Source organism: Castor canadensis, chromosome 16, assembly GCF_047511655.1.
Source record: "Castor canadensis chromosome 16, mCasCan1.hap1v2, whole genome shotgun sequence".
Lineage (NCBI taxonomy): Eukaryota > Metazoa > Chordata > Mammalia > Rodentia > Castoridae > Castor > Castor canadensis.
Genome location: NC_133401.1, coordinates 63,528,929 through 63,552,907, shown reverse-complemented (window position 1 = coordinate 63,552,907; position 23,979 = coordinate 63,528,929). Strand labels below are relative to the sequence as shown.

General features: G+C 47.1%; 1 protein-coding gene and 1 long non-coding RNA gene across 3 annotated transcripts in view; one reads left to right on the top strand and one right to left on the bottom strand.

Annotated features, from left to right (window-relative positions):
• LOC141418160 (uncharacterized) overlaps positions 1–23,979 on the top strand; it is a 306,302-nt gene that overhangs the window by 251,650 nt on the left and 30,673 nt on the right. The gene's annotated exons all lie outside the window — the stretch shown is intronic.
• Positions 1–23,979, bottom strand: part of LOC141418180 (uncharacterized) — a 43,182-nt gene that overhangs the window by 4,273 nt on the left and 14,930 nt on the right. The gene's annotated exons all lie outside the window — the stretch shown is intronic.

Sequence of the window (23,979 nt, the reverse complement as noted above, 5' to 3'; positions counted from 1 at the left end):
TAGGGGGTTACCACCTTCAGATGTTGCCCAAAAGTGAGCTTATCTGCGTCCTTTACCATTAGGGCAACTGCCGCTATGATCCGCAGGCATGGGGGCCAGCCTGCTGCAACTGGGTCTAACCTTTTGGATAGATAAGCAACTGGCTGCTTCCAGGGCCCTAGGCGCTGCATTAGTACCCCTTTTGCTATCCCCCTTCTTTCGTCTACAAAGAGGGTGAAGGGCTTTAGAGGGTCTGGCAGCGCCAGGGCCGGGGCTCTCAAGAGGGCAGTCTTGAGCTCCTCAAAGGCCTTTTGTTGATCTGGCCCCCAGGCCCAAGGGGCCTTGTCCTTAGTTGCCTCGTATAAGGGTTTTGCTAGTTCAGCATACCCCAATATCCACAGCCTGCAGTAGCCTGCCGTCCCCAGGAACTCGCGGACTTCTCCAGCGAGGTGGGGACTGGGAGTCTGAGAATAGTTTCTTTCATAGCATTCGTCAACCATCTGGTTCCATCTTTTAGTTCATACCCCAGGTAGGTGACTGTTTGTCTACAAATTTGAGCCTTCTTTGCACTGGCCCGACAGCCCAACTTCCCCAGCTCCTGGAGGAGGTCTCCAGTGGCTTGCCAGCACTCAGCTTCAGATGCAGCTGCCCGAAGCAAGTCATCTACATACTGCAAAAGTGTGACAGAACTGTGGCTCCGGCGATATGAGTCCAGATCCTGATTAAGAGCCTCATTGAACAGAGTAGGGGAGTTTTTGAAACTTTGTGGAAGTCTAGTCCATGTTAACTGTCCGGGGGTTCCCGTATTTTCATCATGCCATTCGAAGGCAAAAATGTGTTGACTATTGGGTGCCAGGGCTATGCTAAAAAAAGCATCTTTTAAGTCCAAAGTGGTATACCAAACATGGGAGGGGGGCAAATGGCTCAGCAAGGTGTAGGGGTTGGGGACTGTGGGGTGGATGTCCTCAACCCTCTTGTTTACTTCCCTTAAATCTTGGCCTGGCCTATAGTCTTTTCCCCCGGGTTTCTTAACGGGGAGGAGTGGAGTGTTCCAAGCAGAACGGCAGGGCCGTAATATTCCAGCCTCCAGGAGACGGTTTATGTGAGGGGCAATGCCCCTCCATGCCTCGGAAGACATGGGATACTGACGGACTCGGATGGGCTGAGCCGAAGCCTTGATCTCTACTATTACCGGGGCTCGATGTTCCGCCAGCCCCACACCTGCTATTTCTGCCCAAGCCTGGGGGATAGGTTTGAATCCAATAAGCCATTTCAGGGGACCACTCAATAGGTTTCGGGGGAGGGTCCCGCAAGGAGACAAGCGATGTTCATCCTCGACAGACATGGTCAAGACTTGGAGGGGCTGTCCTTGTCCATCTGTCACTTTGATACCGTCCGGCTCAAAGTGAACGTGAGCCCTCACCTTAGTTAGCAGATCGCGTCCCAGAAGGGGGGCAGGGCACTCAGGAATGACCAGAAAGGAATGGGTCACCTGATGTCGGCCCAAATCCACCTGATGTTTGCTAGTCCATTGATATGCCTTGGATCCAGTGGCTCCCTGCACAAGGCTAATTCTCTGGGACAGTGGCTCAGTAGGTTTATTAAGGACTGAATATTGGGCCCCTGTGTCCACCATGCATCTCACGGGCTTCCCCTCCACATATATGGTTACCCAAGACTCAGGGAGGGGGTCCAAGTCCCGTGCCCTCTAGTCACTGTCCATTCCAGCTAACAGGACTCGGGTGTCATTATTAGGGCTGCTATTTGGTCCCGGGTGACCCTGGAGTTTGGGACATTCCTTCTTCCAGTGTCCATATTCCTTACAATAGGCACATTGTCCCTGGTCTAGCCTGGGTCGATCTCTTCGGGGACGTGTAGGGCCGGCCTGTCCAGAACTCGGTCCGGCCAGACCCTGGACTCCTGCTAGCAATATCTTAGCCATCTCTTTTTGCTGTTTCTTGTTTTCCCTACTCTGGTGCTCCCTGTCCTCTTTCCAAATCCTTTCTTGTAGTTCCTGATTCTCCTTCCTGATTTTATCCTCTCGTTCTTCCGGGGTTTCTCGGGTGTTAAAAACCCTTTCAGCTACTTTCATCAGATCCCGTGTAGTCATCTCCCCAAGCCCTTCTTGCTTATATAGTTTCTTCCTAATATCAGGGGCAGCCTGATTTATGAAGGACATTATCACAGCTGACTGAATCACCTCCGCTAGTGGGTCTAGGGGGGTATACTGTCTCTATGCATCATAAAGACGCTCAAGGAACGCAGCCGGGCTTTCATTTTCCCCCTGCATTATTGCCTTTACCTTAGCCAAATTGGTAGGGCGGCGGGCTGCCGCCCAGAGGCCTACCATAAGAGTCTGGCGGTAGACCTGGAGATGCTCCCTACCTTCTGCAGTCCCATAGTCCCAGTCAGGTCTGTTTAAAGGAAAATGATCATCAATCAGGTTTGGCAGGGTGGTTGGTCGCCCATTGTCGCCGGGGACATTCTTTCTGGCTTCAGTGAGAATCCGCTCCCGTTCCTCGGTGGTGAATAGGGTCTGAAGGAGCTGCTGACAGTCATCCCATGTGGGACTGTGAGTATGCAAAATGGACTCGAACAGATCAGTCAGGCCTCTAGGGTCCTCAGAAAAAGGAGGATTCTGGGCTTTCCAGTTGTACAGGTCACTACTTGAAAAGGGCCAATACTGATAGGTGCGTCCCCCATCGGGACCAGCACCACCCAGGGCCCGCACTGGGAGGATGGGGGGCCCGGTGGAAGTGGAGGAGGGCTCCTCCTCTGGGGTTTCTTCTCGCTGCCTACGGGGCCTGAGTCCCCTCGCTGGTCCGGAGACCGGGGCAGGGGGTGCAGACGGGGGGCGGGGCTGATGAGTGGGGAGGCTCAGAGGAGCCAGCTGCCTCTGGCTGGAGTGGTGCAGCAGCGGCATATGGCGGGGGATTTACTTCACAATCTAAGTCTATCAAGGATGGATGGAGAGTTGGGTCTTCCTGCAGAATAGGCTTCTTAGGGGAATTAACGTGAGTGGGGGTGTTCCCCGACACGGCCAGTATTGTGGGCCGGTCTGTAGGTGCTCCATGGATAAATGGCCGCAGCCAGGAAGGGGGGTCTTCTACTAAAGTCTGCCACATAAGGACGTAGGGATATTGATCAGGGTGGCCATGAAGACCGGGTCTATTAATGACATCTCAGACCTTCTTAATCATGTCCAAGGAGAAGGTACCTTGAGGAGGCCAGCCTACATTAAAGGTTGGCCATTCTGCTGAGCAAAGGGTGTCAAACTTACCTTTCTTAATTTTCACGCCATAATTGTGTCCCTTAGCGCGGAGTTCTGAAAAATGACTCAGAAGAAGGGTCTTAGGAGTTACCTGAGCCTGTCCCATGATGATCAGGAGAGATGGACAGAGGAGACAGCAAAGAACAAAAGAGACAATTCCAGCAGACAAACAAATTCGCACAGGACTCTCTAACATACACAAGTACCGGCCGGTCAACCAGACCACTCTCACAGGCGCAATTCCATTCACACCAGACTCTGGATCCTTATCCAAAGACCGCCCAAACGGCGTCCACTGAGGACGCCGGCGTGGCTCCTGACCGTCGGGGATGTCTCCCACGACTTCCAATAGTGAAGCCTCCAGGGCTGTAACCCCTTCCTTCCACTCAATGAGAATTCTCAACCAAATTCAGACGGGGACTCTAAGTCCCTCCAAACGGAGGTGACCAGTCCTCCTTCCGCAGTCTTTCTCACCTAAACCTCGGTATCGGAGGCCGTTTGTTCCTCTCAGGGAGGGGCTCAGATCTCGGTGGGACCTCCAGATGTTGGGGTCCAGAGTTGACCACCCCTCAGAGGAACAAAAAGACACTCACGATAATGTAAGCCACAAAGCGAGGTTTATTTCCAGCCAGCTGGGGTCCGGGTATCTGCCCGACGCAGTGGGTTTCAACACGGACCCCGAATACAAAACTAAGGCTGCTTTTATATTTTTTTTTAGACATTAGTCACGGTTACACAGCAATTTTTATGGTCCCTGGGGTCACATATTTCTGATATCTCCCACATCCTGGTGGTGGGGCCAGATTACTTGAAGATTATTTATCAGGAATTTGGTAAACACCAGGTGTCTCAACTCATTGACTCACATACCGTTTTAGCAAGATTAACCAGAAACAGTCCCTGTTTCCAGAAACCATCCCACCTCCCTTAGTTCCAGTAAGTGGTGGCTTGGGTCATGTTAGCCATGGCGGGTTTCAGGCTGAGTGGGCTGCAAGCCTCAAAGGTACCCTAACATTTGTACCCTAACAGTGACTGTGCAAGCTTGTGCTGGTGATAATCTCACAGCTTCCTCTGGAAGGTGATGACTTTCCCTTGGCCCACAGGCAACTAGGCCTCACTGTCCTCTGCCTCTGAGAGCTATATCCTGCAGAGGAGTTTGCTGAAGACTGCCGTGCTTGGAGCACTCTTGTCAATGTGGAGTGGGGGCCCATTTCAGATTGAGTTTATAAAGTCAGTCTCTTAAACAGAAAGAGGTTCTGACAAGTGGGGCTTCTGTTTTCATTCCTCATTAGCTGTTGATGCGCCTTGGGTTTTCTTGGGAAATTCATGCCTGTGAGGAAGGGAGTGGAGACCATGTTTTCCAGGGCTTCTGAGGCAGAGAGGATGAATGTGTACACTTGTCAGGGGAAAGATATCAGCACAATCTGTGACGGGGGAAGCTGGTACCATGCATGGGTTGCCCAGCGCAGCTCTGCAGGGATGCCTCTGGGACTGGATGTTGGATTGGATAGGCTAGGTTTTGCCTGCAGATGCCTGAGTTGACCTTGGTTCCGTGTCCTTTCTCATGATGGCGGGTGGAAAGAGGAGGATTCTCACATGGGGCCTCCCAGACCTTGGTCTGCCAACAGGGCCAGCTTAGCACTGCCACAGAGCACACTTCCTGCTTATATAATGCCTTTGCTGTTCACTGACAGGGACAAAGAGGAGAGCTGCACAAAAGATGAGCCCACAGTTGCCATGGTGGTTTCCAAGCCCCCCTTTCACCTTTCGACAATTCATCCTAATCACCCTGTGTTTTAGACACTGCAGCTGAGATGGCTGTGTTGTCTGGTCCTAGGAGCTTGTGCCAGGGCATTGGAGCTCCTCTTCCACAGAGGACTCTCTGGAGCAAACTCATTGTCCATTTAGGCTACCTGGGCCTAGACTACAGCTCAGACAGGGCTGTGGCTCAGCCTACCATTTGGATAATGTCGCAACAGAATTTTCAGGCCTTCTTGTTCATGTGTGTGAGTATATGCACCCACGCATACTCATTCACATGTCTGATGCAGAGACCATTGGGGAGGTGCTTGTCCTGAAGGGGCTGCCAAGCTGGGGCTTCCTCTTCCTCCCTGTGGCTGTTCTTGTCTGACCCAGGTAAACTACAGCCACATGAGGGATCAGTCTGTCCATCTGTTTACCATCCAAGTGCAGTTATTCCCTCAATAGCTACTCTTTGGAGAAGCCACATACCAGTCTTTGTCTTTGGCTGCCCACATACCAGTCAAGTGTAAAACACAGAAATGGCCAGAGTTCACCTTTCAGAAGAGAAGAATGTGACTAATTATGTGCTCAAAGAAGAGTGCAGATAAAGGACTCTCGGTCTTAGAGGGGAGAGAGATCAGCTCATACTGGGTGGTTTCCAAAACACTTTACAGGAGCCAAGGAAGGGCAAAGGAGCAGGGCCTGTATGCCCAGAAGCACCAGGCACAGACTTCTGGGATGGACTGTGAGGTTCTACAAAGAGGCCATTGATGGCAGCAGACCCCCCATAGCACAGTCACAGAATCCAGGAATATCCTAAGGCAAAATTCAGAACCCTGCATCAGTCTTGTCCTCAGAGGCCCCTGATGGAGTGCAGCAGACCAAAGACATACTCCTTTCTCATGTCCCCCAAACAAGGGTAGAAACCAAGAACGTGTGTGTGGGACAACATGAAAGTCAAGAGCCAGACAGACTCAGCTCTGCATCAGGCTCCCACGACCAGGTGTGTGATCACAGTCTTGCCCCTGATTGTCTCTGAGCCTCAGTGTCCTCATGGTAGAAAGGATAAGAGCCCCCTCATGGGATCTGTGTGTATGTGAAGATTAAATTGGCTAATAGATGGAAAGCACTAAGCATATACTCTGAACCAAGGCCTAAATGGAGATGGAGTTCTGGGAGAGGTGTGACTTGATCTCCGGGAAGAGATGGGGGGAGGTGGGGCTGACTGATCATGAATAAAGTTATGAGGAATAAAAATAAGCACAGTGTATTATCCAGCTTTCTGTTATAGTGAAAAAACACCTGAGATAATCAGGTATTCTATTTTGTGGGAAGGATAGACCTTCCCAAGGCTGGGCTCTGTGGAGTTCACTCACATCTGACTCCCTATTATCCCATCTTCCCTTGCCATGTTCTTTATTCATTCCTGGTCTGCAGGGAGGGGATGTCTTTGGCTTTTGGCTGCCTTGGCTTTGTTTCAGGCCTCTAAGGACAGGAGTGGTGCCCACCTCTGAGCTTTGCTTTGGGATCCTGCTGATGAGAGATGTAAAGGATGTCTTAGTCCATTTTCTGTTGCTCTAACAAAAATACTGGAGACTGGGTAATTGATGCAGGATAGAAGTTGATAAGATGCATTCACAGTTCTAGAGGCTGGGAAGTTCCCGATCATGATGTCGGCATCTGCTCAGCGTCTGGGGAGGGCCTTCCCGCTGCATCGTGACATGGAGGAGGACATCACGTGGCGAGACAGAAAAAACATGCTTGCTCCCATTTCTCTTCCTCTTCTTATAAAGCCACTAATGTCCTCATGGGGGCCCCACCCTCACTATCTCAGAGGTTATCATGATTACCTCTAACCTTCAAATACCACTAACATATGAATTGGGGGATTAAGTTTCTATCACAGGAAGGACGTATTTAAACCACACCACAGGGTAGGAGCCGGACGTCAGTGCTGGGTTACGTGAACCTCAGACCTCTTCCCTACTCTAAGTCTTAGGTCGGTGGTGTGGAGTTTCTAGTCTCTGGTCTCTTTGGCCTTAGGAGAGAAGATTGTTAAAAGTTTATGTACAGTCCCTTACAGCATTATGATTTAAGGAACTAAGACTTTTGCATGCTTTGTCATTGGGAAGCCTGTCTTCCCCTCTGACATTCACAGCATGGCAATGTGCCTCTCTGTCCTTTGAGCTTGTAGTGTGGGAGAGGGCACTAACTGTTGTCCTGGGTGATAGCTGTTGTGCTGGGTGCTGGCTGTGAATGTGAGCCAGGAGCTAACATGCATGGGGAGGGGGGAATGTGTAACAGTGCTCGGTACCGGTAGCTGTGATGGTGTTCCTGATAATATCGTGAGGGGAGGAGAGGTTGAATAAAGAGAGCTGCGGTTAACTACAGTGTCATGGCAGGTCTAGCAGGTATGTGATGTTCACTTCCCATGGCTGTTACGAAGCCTGTGTCTCTGGGATGGGTCCAAGCCCTCATCTGAGGTCACAACATGACTGCTTGAAATAAGATGTTAGACTGAGTGTTTGTGTCCCCTGAATTTTTATATTGAAACCCTAACCAAGGTGATGGTATTAGGAAGTGGGGTTTGGGGTAAATGATTAGGCCATGAAGATGGAGCTCATGATGGGGTTTGTACCCTCATAAAAGAGACAAGAGAAAGATTGCTCCTTTTCCATGTGAGGACATAGCAGGAAGATGGCTGCCTGCAAACCAGGAAGCGGGCCCTCAGCAGACATGGACTGATCTTAGACTTCAAGCTTCCAGAACCATGAGAAATAAGTTTCTACAGTTTAGGCCACCTAGTCTGTTATATTTTTGTTTTAGCAGCCCAAAGGGACTAAGTCACAGAAGATAATAGGTGCTGGAAGGGAAGGGGCTCTCAGGGAAGGCACTGTGAGCCTCTCCCTCACTGAGCTCAGTCTGTGCATGTATGTCGGAGGATACTGGGCAGCATTTTTCTTCCCTGCGAGACTGAAAGCACAAAGAGGGCAGGAGCTCTTTGCATGTGTAGTGTCCCCAAAGGCCCAGGTGTATAGGCTTGTTTGCCAGCTTGTGGCACTGTTGGGAGGTGATGGGGACTAGTGGAAGAGAGTTAGGCCACTGGGGGCATTCACTTAAAGGGATTATTAGGACACCCACCCCTTCTAGCCTTTTTGTTTCCTGGCTGCCATAAGGTGAACAGTCTCCCTGCCACATGCTCCCACTATTACAGGCTCAAACCAACAGGGCTAAATGACCATGGAATGAAACCATGAATCAGAATAAACCTTTCCTCCTTCTAAGTTGTTTATCCAGGTGTTTTTCACTATAACAGAAAACTGGATAATACACTGTGCTTATTTTTACTCTTTATAATATCCCCAGGACCTGGCAGAATGCCCAGCACATAGTACATGCTTAATTACTATTTTGTGCCTGATTGTTGGGACTGAGAGGAGAGGACAAGGGGATTCCTGGCGGACGGGGTGCAGAGAGTTGCAGACCACCCGTGTAATGTCTGCCTTAGGTTCTCAAGTGTATCTGGAACTTTTAAGCATTCACAGTTGAGCCCATTCTGCACCCAGTGGGACAGTGTAATTTAGATGTGATGGCTTTTTGAGGTCTGGTCCTTGGTCTCCTCTCCCAAGCACTGTCCCATCATAGGTAGGTACACGTTTTATCAGGGATTTGCTGGGAGTGGAAAGAAGTATTAGAGTCTAGGTTTTAATGCCTATCACTAGAAGCATTAGCGAATGTCAAGATAGCAATGAGAAACCTTAGGAGGACAAAGCTGAGACAACCAAGTCAATCAGTGTATCAATAAACTATGATTGCTGGCATTAACTCATGCTGATTTCCCTCAATGTCAAACCAGAATCTCTTCTTCCTTCTGTGTGGAAACAGAGATGCAATTTTCCTCAGGAGGCGCAAATGGTGTTGTAATTTGGGAAGATGCAACAAATTTTTTATAATTGTATAATTTGTATATAATTCCTTGTAATAAAGTGTGATGATTATAGTTCTGTTCCCATAAAAGGCTCTCTAATCCTCTGATTATGAGAGCAGAATGGTCCATCTTTAGAAGTTTTTCTATTTTTAAATTTTTTATGAGACTGAGTGTAGTTTGGACTCTGCTAGTTGAAGACTTCACTGCATCTGGAACTTCTCCGCAGAGTGAAGCAATAGCCCTGTCCAGTCCCTGTCCACCCGGGGGAGTGGGCCAGGAGCCAGAGAACTTTCTCACAAATGAAGGTCCCTCCACACCTGCCAGAAATGTTGTCATTCACAACAAAGTATCTACCTATGTTTAGTGTACGCTTATGCAGCAAGCATTTATTGAGCACCTAATAAGTAACACACCTTGTTGTAGATCTGCCAGCCCACGGAGTTGAAGAAGACACATGGGAAATAGTTCTGCTGAGGAATGTGTCATAGTGGCTACAGTGTGAGCTACGGATGTGAGGAGCACAGGGCAAGGTGAATAGGTAGTGGGACTGACCCATCAGGAAGGTCAGGGTCCAGAAGGACCCCTGAGGAAGTGACATCTGAGTGGTGTTGTGAAAGGAGAACAGGAAGTAATTGGATAAAAGAGTTGGGTACCTCTAAGCTAAGGGAGCAATATAAAGTGGGAGGAGTCTCTGACTTGCTCTCCATGGTTCTGGAAGGCACCAGTCTCCTCAGTTCTGCTTGTGGCTAGAAAGGCAATGATCTCACATGGAACTTGTGCCATTGCCTGAGAGATCTGGGCCCCATTTACCAACCACAGTCCAGCCCCTTCCACCAACAGCCTCTGAAAGGGACTCTTTCGGCTCAACTCTATGCTTTGCAAGCCATGACTCTGTTGTTGCCCAAGCCCAGGCCTCACTGTCTTTCATCTGGACTTAACAATAGCCCCTGATCATCTTTCCCAGGCAGAAGGAGCTTCACATAGGACAAGTCTAAGCACATCACGCCCCAGTTCAAACTCTCCAGTGGTTTCCTACCTCCAAAGGATGCAATTCCTGCTCAGTTTCCACCAGCCTCAAAGCTCTTTGAGTCCTGGGGCCTTTGCATATGCCATTTATTCTCCCGGGAATAACAAGATTCTATTCCATTATTCATCAACAAACTCCTACTACACCCTTCAGTTCTCAGCTTAGAAGTCATCTCTTCAGGCCAGCCTCTTTTAACTCTTGCCATAAGTGGGGATGGTAGGGGGCCTTTTACAGTTCTATCTCTCCATTACATTTTGTTACAGAGTATGTTTAGTATCAGTTTTTCTCTCCTGGACTATCAACGCCATGAGACCAAGCACACATCTGCTTTATTTATGGTATAGTGTGCCACTTGTGTCTACATATTGCGTGTCCATGGTAACTGTTGAGTAAATGAGTGAGTAAAGTGATAGCTTGTGTACTCGCCTTGCCCTCCTACTCACAAGGACATTCTCAGGTACTTTGGTGTGGTTTCTCCTGGGACAGTTCCTACAACCCTTAACCCTGCACAGACAGTGGCCTCCTATTGATGTTAATTACAGAACAGCTCTGCTTGTTGTGTGATTAGTCTAGGAGACAGTTAGTTCTCCATCCACTGACCCCAGGAGTAGGCAGGAACCAGTGGGAGGCTTAGATTGAAGAGGAGTTCGGTGGTGGCTCAGCCCTGACTCCTTCTTGGGACAGAGGTGAGCAATGCAAAAGTAAACTGGGGAACCTGGCCCTAGGTTCCTAGCTCTGGGCCACTCAGAACTTACACATGGGTCAGAGCCATCTCCGTGGTCACAACTGACTCGCTGGCAAGATAATCTGTCTGGAGTCTGGCAGAGTTTTTTGCCAGCAGTGCAGACCCCTGGGAGAAGACATTACACACATTGTTTCTGGAGGCTGCTGCAGAGTCTATGACTGCCAATTACGTACTTCTGATCCATTAAAAAATACTTTGGCATAGGAAATACAGATTAGAAATGAAATTGCAATATAATCAAATTGCATTTTTATGGAAAGTACTACATTTTTCTCTAAATAAAATTCAGTAACAAAATTTTATTTGCTTTTTCCCCAAAATGCCTTTCCAAATTGATTTTCCAGAGAAATTGTGAAAACCAACACGGTTAAAGGGAAGGACGGTCTAATTCAATGCCCTCAGATCCAAAGCATGGCATGAGTATTTTTGGTAAACTTATGGTATCTTGGTCTCAGAGTTTGCCTGATCCCCAAAGTCCTGCCAGCTAGTTAGTGCATCTTTCATAGAGCTTTGTGGGGAGATGGCATAAGTCCTGAGATGCCCCTGCTGAGGTAGAAGAAGTGTGACGGCAAAGGATGGCTTGTTCTTTCTGGTCATTCCATGGTGATGGAGCAGCAGTCAGGTGCTAAGATTATTAAGAGAAGCAGATATGAGATTGTGAGTTTGGAAATAGCTGGAGAAGAGAATGTGCAAGTCGCCAACTCTGTGGGCAAAGGTTTACAAAAAGGATTTTAAGTGGTGCATGCATAGCTTCAAAATATTCATTTGAAAAACTGAGAATTCAGTTTTCCTGCCAGTGTTTGCCCTGAATCTTTATATTTGGAAACAGCTGGGGCATCATTGGAATTTGTCATCCTCCCAGATGCTTGATATTCCCTACATGGGGCTAGCTGTGTACACACAGATAGGAATTGAAACTGATTTATTTTTTGTCTGATAACTGTAATCAACTGCCAGATTTTCAATAACTATAATCGACCATCAGGTATTTATTGATCTTTATGCTAGGCATATGCAAGGCATAAGAGACATATGTCATGATCCTTCACTTAAGGAAAGTGGCATCTTGCTTGAGAAACAAAATCAGCAAGCAGGGAATAATTCAAGCTTGGTCTCTCTCTTGTACTAACCTCGAGGTTTTTCCTGGGCATATGATAGGATCTGGGGATGGCTGGGAAGCCAGGAGGGCTCCTTGGAAGAGGAGAACTAATAACCAATCTTATGAATGGAATTTAAGATAATGAGTGGGAAGAGAAGTCTGTTATGTAAGAGACAGGGCATGGACAGGACATGTTCTCAGCAGGGCATAGGTATGCAAGTGAGGACACATTAACTTGGGGAAGGGGAGTTTGGGGAATGCAGGGGAAGTTTTGTGAGGGCAGTGAGGATGCTGAAAACACTACTCTGGTTGTGGGTTGAATTGAGGGAACGAGGGAAGTTAAGCTTGAATTGGTAGGACAGATGGACAGGAACCTGGACCCTCAAAGAAAAGTTTTTCCCTTATTCAGGGAGCTGTGGTTTCCCAGTGAGCAGCTGAGTGGACACAGAGAATCCTCCCACCCATATGCTCAGCACAGCATCTGCTCATTTCTGTAGATGGATTGAGTGGTAGTACTCACACTTGCGCCCTGAGTGCACTGAAGCTGTTGTGAAAAAATGCAGGTTTATTTCAAAGATTTACTGAATTCGAAGTAGCTGCATGGCCTTGTGGTTTGAATTTGTCTAATGACTGGAGTTTAGGAGCTAATTTGCTGCTGTCCCAGAGGTAGGCATTTCTGCTCCAGGAGTTAGCATGGGAGTTATTTGGGCAAGGGAGGATATAGCTCAGGATGGGCTCTGAAGAGATGGTTCTGGAGCAGAATCAAGGGCAGATTGGAGAGGTTGGGGGCAGGGAGGAGACTGACTAGCCATCAGCGCCACTATGGAATGAGGTGAGAGACTAGAGAGTGGGGTGCAGAGCAGAGGGAAAAGCTTAAGGACTGTGGGAAGGGCAGATGACAAGGGGGTGACTACAGTGTCCGGCTGGGGAGCCAAGCAAGATCTCTAGCCAAGGCTCCCATCACCTGCATCCAGGAACTAAAGGACCAAGCTGTGTGAGAGGCCTTCAGGGTCTCATTTTCCCAGGCTGTGAAATTTGGTACCCCTGCCCTCTAGTTTGAGGCTGCCACTGATTGCATCACAGGCCCCTGGGGGAGGCACAACAGAAAGTCAAGGAAAGCCAGCAACGAAGCTTGAGTTTCTGCCCTGTAGGTCATTGGGACCGTGGCTCCTGTAGCAGTTCCCATCAAAGTCACATGTTTATTGGAGAAGTCAGAGTAATTGAATACAGGAAAAAGAGTCCCCAGTCAGACCTATTTATCCCCTTTGAAGGTTAAATCCAGCTGTCTGACTTTTGTGTGAGCTCTGTCTACAGACTCTCTTCTGTTCTCACAATGACTAGGAGGAGAAAAGCAGAGAACGATGGCTGTTCTGAGGCTAAGTCATAAAACACCTTCAAGTGAATGACAGAGCACAAAATCCTTTGTTGCCAGAGAGAACTGAGCATCCCCAAGATCCATTCTCTTCTTGAGAACCATCAGTATTTAGTTGAGTATATGTGACTCTTCCGGCCTACTGACAGGTGGATTTGACCATTTACTGAGTTCTGGCCAATGTTAGCCACTTCTAGGATGTTCCCTGAAATGACTGTGACTTCTGTTTCTCCTTTTCTTTCTCCATTTCTTCTGAAATACAGTGTGAGTTGGGGAAAGGCAATATGAGACCCTGAGAAGGGTGGAGCAGTCGAGTCTGGCATACAGCCACTATGCCAGCCTGGGCTGACTGTACAAGAAAGAAACTTGATGCCTCGCTTATTTAAGCTACTATTATTTTGAATCTCTATTTATAGTAACTGCAGCTAGTTGCTCATTTTTATATACATATTTAATTTGAGAGTTGTATATGTACATTTGAAGAATAGAGGAAGTATATAAACAAAGCACCTGAAGGTTTGGCAACTCGAAAATGTTTGAATTTGTTGTCTTGGGGACTTTCTTTAGTGAGTAGGAGGGATGAAAGGCTTTCCAAATTATGTCATTCATAAGTAAATGGATGGAACTGGAGAACATCGTCTTAAGCAAAGTTAGCCAGGCTCAGAAGGCCAAAAATCTTATGTTCTCCCTCATATGCAGACTTTAGATCTAAAACAAATGCAGTAATATTATTGGTCATGGGTCACACACTAAGGAGAGAACACATACAGGAGAAATAGAACTAAAACTTGAAAGTATCTGATGTGTCCACTGTAGAGGGCACAGTTTAAGTAATCTTAAACTGACAGAGGTCACTATGGGAAGGTGACTGGGAAGTAGTGAAGAAGACAGGTAGAGATGAATTGATTCAGGTTGTAATACACTTGTGCATGGAAGCAATGCTAGGAATCTCTCTGTATAGCTATCTTTATCTCAAACTGGCAAAAACACTATGTCTTTCTTACTATCATTTATGTGTTCTCCTCAACAAAATTGGAGAAGAAGGCAGAACAGGTTCTGTCTGGAAGCGAGGGGGTGGGGGAGAGGGAGGAGGCAGGAGGCAGCAGGGAGAGATGGCCCAAACAATGTATATAGATATGAATAAATGAATAAACAATAAAAAAAAAGACCTGCAAGTTTGCAGAGAGTTTTGGAGAATCTCCACCCTGGAAAGGCCCCCTTAATATGTGTCAGCTCTCTTCTTTCTGTCTGATGATAACCACCCTGGTGGGAGACTCATCACCTCTTGCTGGATTGAAATGTAAACTCCAAGAGGGCAGAAGCTTTGTTCTGTCACTGTTGATCTTTGCATCACAATATGTTCCTGGAAGATAATAGGTGCTAAGTAAATGTACATTGAGTTAATATACTTAAGTTCCAATCTTGTCTGTGAACTCAAACTTTGTCTCCCAGCCTCTGAGCTCACTGCCCTTTCACTTCTTTCTTTGAGAGTATTGGGATTTGTACTCAGGGATTCATACTCGCTAGATAGGGATTCTCCCACTTGAGCCATGCCCCCAGACTGTTTTGCTTTAGTTATATTTCAGATGGAGTCTTCTGTTTTTGCCCAGAGCCAGCCTCTGACTGTGATCCTCCCACTTATGCTACCCATGTAGCTGAGATCACAGGCACATGCAACCCTACCCAGCTTATTTGTTGAGTTAGGGGTCTTGCTAATTTTTTCTCTAGTCTGCTCTTGAACCGTGATCTTCCTGAGTAGCTGGGATTACAGTTTTGCAATCATTTTTCTTAATCTTTCTATCATGCAGATCCAACCATACAACCTGTGCCCTGGATTCAACTTGTAGCTCCTGGCTGACTGCAAGATAGCATCCATATTCCTTGAGATGTGGCACATGGGGACCTCGAGATCTGGTGCTAGCCTCTACCTCAATCCCAATTCCCCCTATGTGTGCCCCTGGGCATGGGCTCCATCCACCATACAGCTTGTGGCTACCAGACTTGGCACGATTGCTTATTTGTGTGCTGGTGTGAGTTTTGCTTTGTGTACACTTGCATTGTCATTCCCACATTCTTCAGTGGTGAGCTTCTCATCTTCCAAGACTCAGCTCTTGCTTCTTTCCACACAAAACTGTCCAGGCCAAACTGGCCTTCCAAGTCTTGCTGTTCCCACAATACAATCCTACTTCCATTGCAAGATTTGCTTCTATAGAAGTCAGTTGCCCAGCTGTCTCTATGGTTTCCTGAGGCCAGGGACTGTGTTGTCTAAATTCCTGATATGTGGATCAGAGTAAACATGAATGAAAGTGACAAATGAGTCAAGTGGCACTGTTTTCATTTATTCTATCCTTATAAGTTTGAATAAATCCTTTCCCTTATCCCTCTTGCCTTAGTCCTTTTGTATGTGAAGTGGAGGCAATAATGTTCTCTCACCTGGCCTTGGTAAGTATTGAGGGAACATGCATGACTAGTGTCACCTTCTGTATGGATGTGGACACACGTATAAGTTGTCCAAGCTGTATTATTGGTATGGCTTCTGAGCCTCATCCAATAGATATGATTGATTCTGATACCAAACAAAATGAGCATGAGGGTGCATGTGGACTGTTGCTATGTCATATACAGCTAATGATTTGTGGTTTTCATACATTTTTTTAATTTACTCATTCCTTCTAGTGTCTCAGTTTATAGAATCAGAGACACAGTAGTCACAAATGACATTTTAACTTGTAAAGTTGTGTGATGATACTTATCCTTTGGAAATATAGGAATAAGAATCTGGCTCTGTTTCACCAGACATGAATTGCGAGTAATTGCTCTCTTTAAAAGTTGGTGTCATGATGTCTCTGAGCAGTCCCTCCTGTCACTGCATCACTGGTGCCACTGCTGGGTGGCAAAAAGTCTTATGTTGCTGTATTAGTCAGGATTTCTGCAGTTTACATTTAAAAACTGGTTCAGTGTATCACAGCAGGTGACAAATGGTGCATACCTGTCTTTGTATCCCCTTCGGTGAGCTGTAGTTGTGGGTTTGTGTGCTTTGTAGCCTGTTACACACAAAGCAGCAGACAATCGAAGATTCCAGAAGCACTAACAGCTGCCAAGTCACAGAATGGGAGTGTCATGTGGAAGCTTTCTTGAGGGTTTTTGTTTTTGTTCTACTTCTTTTCATTAAGACTGGAATCAAGCTTACATGTAAACTATTGGTAATTTAAGTTTCCTTTTGTGTCATTCAATGTAAAACTGTCTAATTTGGAAAAAATGTAGGTTATGAAAAATAAAGATTTAGGCACTGTTCAATTTATCTTTTGATTTTTTTAAATTAAAATTTTCTTCAAGAATCTATATTTTTAAAATAAAAAAAAAAACAACAAAAACCCAAAATGAGCTGCTCAAAGCATGGGCCCCGTTTATTTGCACCAACACTCATAAAGCACTTGTGTGTGCCGATGCTGTTTAAGCATTTCTTAACATTACAGCGTTTAGTCTATTTAATCCCATCAGCCTCTCTCTGAAAATAGTTCTCCCCGTTTTAGAGATGAGGGACTGAGGAGATGTTGAAAACACTGCATAAGGGGCAGAGCTAGTGAGTGGGAAGCTGGGGTCTGACTGCAGGCACCCTGGCTGTGGAGTATGGGCTGTGACCTTTTGCACATGACATCTTCCCAAGCTAGCAAGGGCCAGAGGGCTGGTAGCTTTGTCATGGAAAATGTGTAGGATGTTCCTAACTTTGATTGTCGTTTGGCATCAGAGGAGAAAGCAGAGATTCCCAGAGTCCTGTGTGCTGTCCGATGGCTCCTTGCTGGAGTCCTGTGTGCTGGGTGATTTCACAGTAATCAGTGCAAACCTCTTAATCAGAGGATCTGACAACTGCACCATTTGTCAGGGAAATTATGCCCCTCTAGAAGTGATTATGGGGAGAATAACAAAAATAAATGAGTTGGGCGTATGTCCAAGCCGATAAGCCTCAGGACCATGGCTGAAACGCAGTGAGATGGGTGTATTTACGGCAGTTTCCGGCAGTGGCTGGGGCCAGGTTCATGGGTATCCATCCCTTGGGAACTGGGGCTATTGCATCCGCCTGGCACTAGCCAGGGCCTGTGTTGTCTGGAGTATAAATGACTAGAGCTTCCATTACTATCATGACCTGCATGAAGTGACTTCCTAACAAGCTTAGATAATTCCAGTGAGCATGAGGGAAAGAAGGGGTGTGTGTGTGTGTGTGTGTGTGTGTGTGTGTGTGTGTGTGTGTGTGTGTGTTTGGGGGGTGGGGGGGTGCAGGGGGAGGCCCATTGGAGTAGGGCTTACAGCAGCAACGGAAACCAGAATAAGTTTGCGTAGACATGTGGAGCAGCCACTCATTGCCTCTGTCAATCACTTCTCTGCTTCTGTTTTATCTGCACCTCTGTTTGTTTTCTCTCTCTGTAGACACTGCTATAAGGACAGAAATGTTCTCTTTGGACCACTTTAGCTCCCCCTTCCCAACTCTGCTAACTAATGACCTTGCCTCTGTGTTTGCTGCAGCGTTCCTTCTGAGCTGCCATATGTAAAATACGCTGACTTTGAACTGCATGGAGAGGGAAAAGGGTTTGTCATCTCAAAGCCAGATGCCTAGCAGAAGGAACACAATGACCATCCAGAAGAGTGAGGGCCCTTATCCCAGGGGACAGTAGGGGTCTCCACGGCAGGCTTCTGACAGTTCTTAGCCCTTGTGTTTTGAAAAGTAGGACTATATTTCTGTCACCACTGATTGGCTGACACTGCCAGGGCTGGACAGGCCCTGTTCATGTGGTTTGGAGTTGAATGCTACCAACTGTCTGTTAAGAAAGAATTTACAGGCTCTTTGGAGCAGGTCCTCTGGGTGTAGGCTATGTGGCTGCCATTTAAATCTTGTCACAAATATATATCTCAATCCCTGGGGCTTGTCTTTGGGAAGAAACAGGATGCCTAGTAAAACAATGAATAATAATTTGGGGGATGTTCATTATTTACAGCTGCGCCAGGTCATCTGTAAATTATGCAGCCCTCACCTACGCCTGATTTCTCCCTTACATGGAGCCATCTCTCCAGACTGCCATCACTGTGGGCGATAGCCACGCACCAGTTAATTGTACCATGAGGACAGTTTCCCATTTCTTGAAATGCTTCAAGTCCCGTGGTTGAGTGCTTCTGTTTCACAAACTCTGTATCTCAGTGATGAGTCCCTGGATATTTAGGACAGAAAGAAAGGCCAGGGATTAGGTTTGACAGAAAACCAGTGCATACCTCTCTCTGCCAAGCATCAAAGAAAGGCCTCCATGGGTACTTGGAGACCTTTTTGAAGTCTCACTTGCAGAAGTGGTCTGGGGTAAGAGAGAGGTCAGTCGGAAGTTCAGGGTGGCAGAGAAGCGACAAGTGAGGGAAGGGAGGCAGCTGAATCACTTGCTCAGAGACATACAGGCAGTAGTTGGAGTTAGGGGTGAGCCTGGCTCTTCTCTGGTGGGTGTTCTCCTCTCTGCCTTTGCCCTGCATCTGCCACCTGAGAGGGTGGCAGGAATGACAAGGTAAGTGGGGGCAGCAGCTGGCCAGGCAAGGTGAATAGTACCTTTTGCTTACCCATCACTTTCAGCCCTCTGCTGGCATGTAACTGAAAACAAGCCGTTTCCTTAACGCAGCACTTAATGATCCCCTTAATGCCTGAGCAGTAGCATCGCTCCTCTCTCTCGCCTGTTCCCTGTCAGCCATGGGGCATTAAATTGGTGATAAAAATGCCTTTTTGGCATGGTCCACAAACTCACCAAGAGGCTCCTGGTAGCAGTATAGCCATCCAGCATGAAATCAAGAGGCAATCACCGCAGATGAAGCAAGATGAGCTACGCTCAGGAGCAATTAGCAGTGCTGCATGTCCTGGGTCCTGTCCTTCACCATCTCCTTGTGCTTGCACCGCCCCCCTTTGCCCCAGCAGGGAGGGCTCCACACACAGTCCCACAGCCCACTCCAGCTCTGAAGTGGGTGCCCTTCTCTGCATATAGGGCAGTGGAAGAAGCTTCATCACATCTTTAATTGTAGTAAACATAGCATTCCTGACTCACATGGCCCCCCGGGAACAGAAGTCCTTGGTTATGTTTTCAATCCAGAAAATATAAGACTCAAAAGAGGGGAAAAAAAAGAAAAGAAATGCCCAGTTATGAATATGTATTAACACGATGCTGCATTTGGAGCTGCAAACAAGAGCCATTTGTTTTAAGCAAATCGGATCTTGATGCATGGCCCGTGAACGTGCCGACTTCTCTAACACACAAGCATGCTGGGCAAGTTTGATTTATATGGTGTGGCAGTGAGGTTTTTTTCTCAATTAAAAACGAACCGAGAAAAATCATTAATTTAACTACTGTATATTAAATTTGCATTAAAAAATCCGTTTGTCTATATTTATATGTGAGTTATTGAAAATGTGAGCTCATGAATTCTAAATTTTAAGATCATATGTCAAATATTGAAGATAAATTTTATTTATTTCTGCAATTAATTCCATGAGAACAAATAGCTCTAATTTAGGGGATGGCAGATGTAACTGTCCGCCAGTGCCCCTCCCTGCATAACAAACATAACATTCATCTTTTCTCATGAGGGTTTGCCTGTGCCTGTAGCTGGTCCTGAGATATGCAAACCTTGACTATCTTTCTGTGCCTCATGCTTCCAGTCCTCCTCAGCCGACATACCTTACAAAAAGACTTGGGAAAATATGGACTGTGTCAAATCTCTTTTTTCTGCTTCTCTGTGATGTGCAAAGGTTTCTGCCATATCCCAAAAGCTAAACAAATACTTCTTCCAAGGACATGTTGACATTAGCTACTTGGCTTTCCCATCCACATGGCTCAGTGGTACCCAAAACAAGCCTTGGGGGTAACTGTACTCAGGGCTTTCTTTGCTATGGTGAGGATCTGGTGGTTTTTCTCTGGAGTCGCTGTTCCCACTCAGACCTCAGCACCAACACTTGGGCCTGCAGAAGGAAAGCTGTGGCCCAGCCTCTCTGACAGAGCACCAAGACTGTTGGCTACACTTTGCACTTTATACTCCTATTCTGTTTTTACAGGAGGCCACCCTGCCTGCCCATCTCCCCTGGCTAGGCCAAATGCATTCAATGCGGCAGGTATAGTGCAGTCACAACAGGTCAGGGCTCCAGATATGTGACTACAGTGACAAGTAGTGCCTGGGCAGATTGCTCTCAGAAGCTCTGTCCCCCAGGGCAGCCCATGCTGTGTTATCACCCAGGTACCTAGATAGGAGCAGCATTTTTCTTCAAAGTTCTTTTTTGGTAGGCGACTACACATGCCACCAGGACTGGTGGCTAGCAAGTTCAGTGCTTCCCACATTGCTATGATCTTTATGTTGAATGCTCCCAAAGGCTTGGACCCCCAAAGGTGTGGGCCTTTAGAAAAGGGGCTTATGGGAGTTCTTTAGATGTAGGGGCAAGCCCTTGAGAAGAACTATGGGACCCTTCCTCTTTCTCTCTTGCTTCCTTGTCATACAGTGAGCAGTTTGCTGTACTATGTGCTCCCAAATATTGCTATCCTGCACTCCCACCAGAGGCCTAAAAGCAATAGGTTCACCCAAACATGGATTGGAACCACCAAAGCTGTGAGCCATATTGGGCATAGTGAAGCATACCTGTAATCCCAGTTACTAGGGAAGCAGAGACAGGAGGATTGTGAGTTTGAGACCAGCCTGGACAAAGTTAGTGGGACCCTGTCTTGAAAGCAAAATACAAATAAAAGGGCTGGGGGCATGGCTCAATCAAGCTCTAGTACTGTAAATACAACAAAACAACAAACAATTGAACAGACAAAAAACCCAAACCATAAGCCAAAATAAGCTTTTTCTCTCTTTTTTTATGTGGCAGGATGGGGATTTGAACTTAGAGCCTTGCACTTGCTTAGGCAGGCATTTTGCCACTTAAGCCATGCCCCCCAGCCTCGGAGTGTGTTCCTCCTATCTAGCTTCCTGTGTACTGAGATTACATGCCACCACTGTCTGGTTTATTTGTTGAGACAGAGTCTTGCTAACTTTTTTTTTTTAACCTGGGCCTCAAACTGTAATCCTCCTGATCTCCACCTCCTAAGTAACTGGGATTACAGCTATAAACCAGAAGCTGTAAGCTTTTCTCTTTATAAGTTAACTAGCTCAGGTGTTTTGTTGTAGTGATGGGAAGCTGACTAACATACACACATTGGTTATCCATGGGGTTTATGCTTTCTTAGTCATTAATTCAAGGCAGTCCTTGCCCATAAAGAGCAGAGCAGCAATTACAGTGCAATGTGGCCCTGACTGGAGGGAGGGGAAAATTGGGAACAAGAGTGGGAACTGCACTTACTCCAATCTGGTAGGCTGAACTCACACTTCTGCCCCGGAGAGATTTCATTTCATCAACCCCCCTGCCCAGTTCCACTCTGATTGGGTGTTGTGTATGAATAGTCTGGGCCAACATTTTCTCTTCCCCTCTAGTCACAGAGAATTATGGGCAGGACTGTCTTACACTCAGGGTCACAGTTGGGCCAAGAGAGGCCATGCCACATTAGGGGTCCTTCTACTCTACCACAAAGGGCTGAGAGCCTCACTTGGCCAGTGTCCTTTCTGCAAGCAAGACTGGGGCCTCTCCTCTGTGGGTCCATACCACCCAGATGCACCAGCAAGAAGCCACTCTCTGTGTGTCAGGAGCTCATTTCTTGAGTGTGGCTCAAGAGTCTTATCTTCTGGATGGGATTCAAGGAAGGCTCTTAGGGTAGACCTGGCCATGGCCTTGACTGGGGCCAAAGCATGGCTTCCAGAATTTTCTACAAGATGGACTCTGGGATTCCTTCAAAGTCCAGGCCCACTGTGCTGTGGGTGAAGGATCCTTACAGCTTTGCAAGGAGCCTCCAGCAGCTGGAATTTCTTGTGGCCTGGCTCCTCTCTCAGGGAGGACCCTGATTTCTTCCTGATTAGTGCATTTCTAAAATCACAATTTGTAGTAATCAGCCCAGGAACATGGAAGTCAAGTAAGACCCGTTATCAATGACAATTGTCAAGATTTTTCCCTTTTCCCTCAGTAACAGAATGATCACACATTCTCCCCTTGGTTTTAAGTGAGTAAATCACTTTTATATTTTGGCTTTAGAATATATTATATCTAGGAATGGATCACAGGCCCAATGAGGGCTGTGGCAGAGTCAGTCTGGTGGCCCCACATGTGAACATCTAACTCAGGTCTGTTGGAGTGAGGAAGGGCTGTCCCCTTTTATTTCCCTGTGACTGCAGAACAAATGCCTGTGGGGTAGACTTACATTCTACTCCCTTCCCAGCCCCCCACTTCTGGCCTCACCTCACATCCTTTAAGGCAGCCCAGGGCAAGACCAGAGGGTGGAGCAACCACTTGCCAAGACCTGCCCTGATCTGCTTTCCCTGGATAGCTGGGTACTGGAAACAAAGGCTGAGTTGGGGTCATTGCCAGTGCTACATCTGTCCCCCTGTATTTGCCCTTTTAGGAAACTGGTGCTGAACCATCCACCGCACATCACAGGAACTTGGGAATCATCATGGGAAGGAAGAACATTCTGGCCATGTGAGTTCTAGGAGAGTCTTACCCATGGCACACATGCATTTTACCTAGTTGTGGACACCAGGGAGCCAACTTCTTGGGTAGGTGATAGCAAGATATCAGGTAAGAGAGGGAGGCAAGGTGCCCCGGGGTACAGATGAGGGGCTGTTACCATAGTTCAGAAAAGTGGGGGCTGGGATCTTGGTGGGCAAATAGTAGGAAGGAGGTCTATGGGACAAAGGGTTGGGCAGGATCTGTTTGCAAAGAACTGCAGAGAAGGGTATCTCGTGCCTGCTCTGTACTTGAGCAGGAGGCCTGCATTACAAACAGGTGATGAGCCTTTTTGCAGATGCTCTTAGAGTTTACTTTCAGTAATTTCCATGCGAGGCCTGGGATTATTCCAACCAGCTCTCTGGATCTATGCCCAGGAAGTCATTTCTTATCTTCCCCAAAGTGATGGGCCCATCTTGCAAGGCTTTTCAAGGACTTGGATATCAAGGTTGCTAGGAGGCCAGCATGGAGTCCTTGGATACTGGAGGGAGCATGGTTTCCACTGTGCAGAAAGGAGTTAGCCCAGCAGGCCTGAGACTGCTACCCAAGGATACTTGAGAGTCTGCATGAGGCTGGTGTTTGGGAAACTTGGTTTATCCTTAAATGATAAGAATAGTTCACTGGGCAATTTATGTCAAACATCTGTTTTCCTCCTGGAAGTCTGGAATTTTGGTACATGCTACACAGAGGTTGCCTGGGTGACCAGCCCCTAATACAAACCTTTGGCTCTGATGAGCTCCCTGGGAAGAAAAATAGTCTGCATGTTGCTGAGGGGAAAGAGCTCCACTGGCCCCACATGGGAGGGAGAAAGCAAATGGAAGCCTGACCGTGGATTCCTGTAGACTCTGCCTGTGTCTTTTTTCTTCATAATCCAGCAGTATATCCTTACTATGTTGTAACAAATCTTAGCTCTAAATACAGCCTTTTGACTATAGTAGTTCTGGGGGACCTTGGACAGATCCTCCATCATCAGCTTTCCTACCTTCTTTCATGCTGTGAGATGAGTAGCTTCGTTCCCCTCATCTCTGTACCCTTGTTGTACCTGGGCTGTGAGTATAATCACTGCTTTTGTGCTTGAGTGAGTCTGATTGCTGAAGGCCAGTCTGGCGATGACATGAAGTGAGACCAGGCAATAATTGTCCCAGAGAAGAAAGTAGTAATAGTAACAATAGCAGTGAAAAGTAGTAGCAGTTACCATTTATTGAGCACTT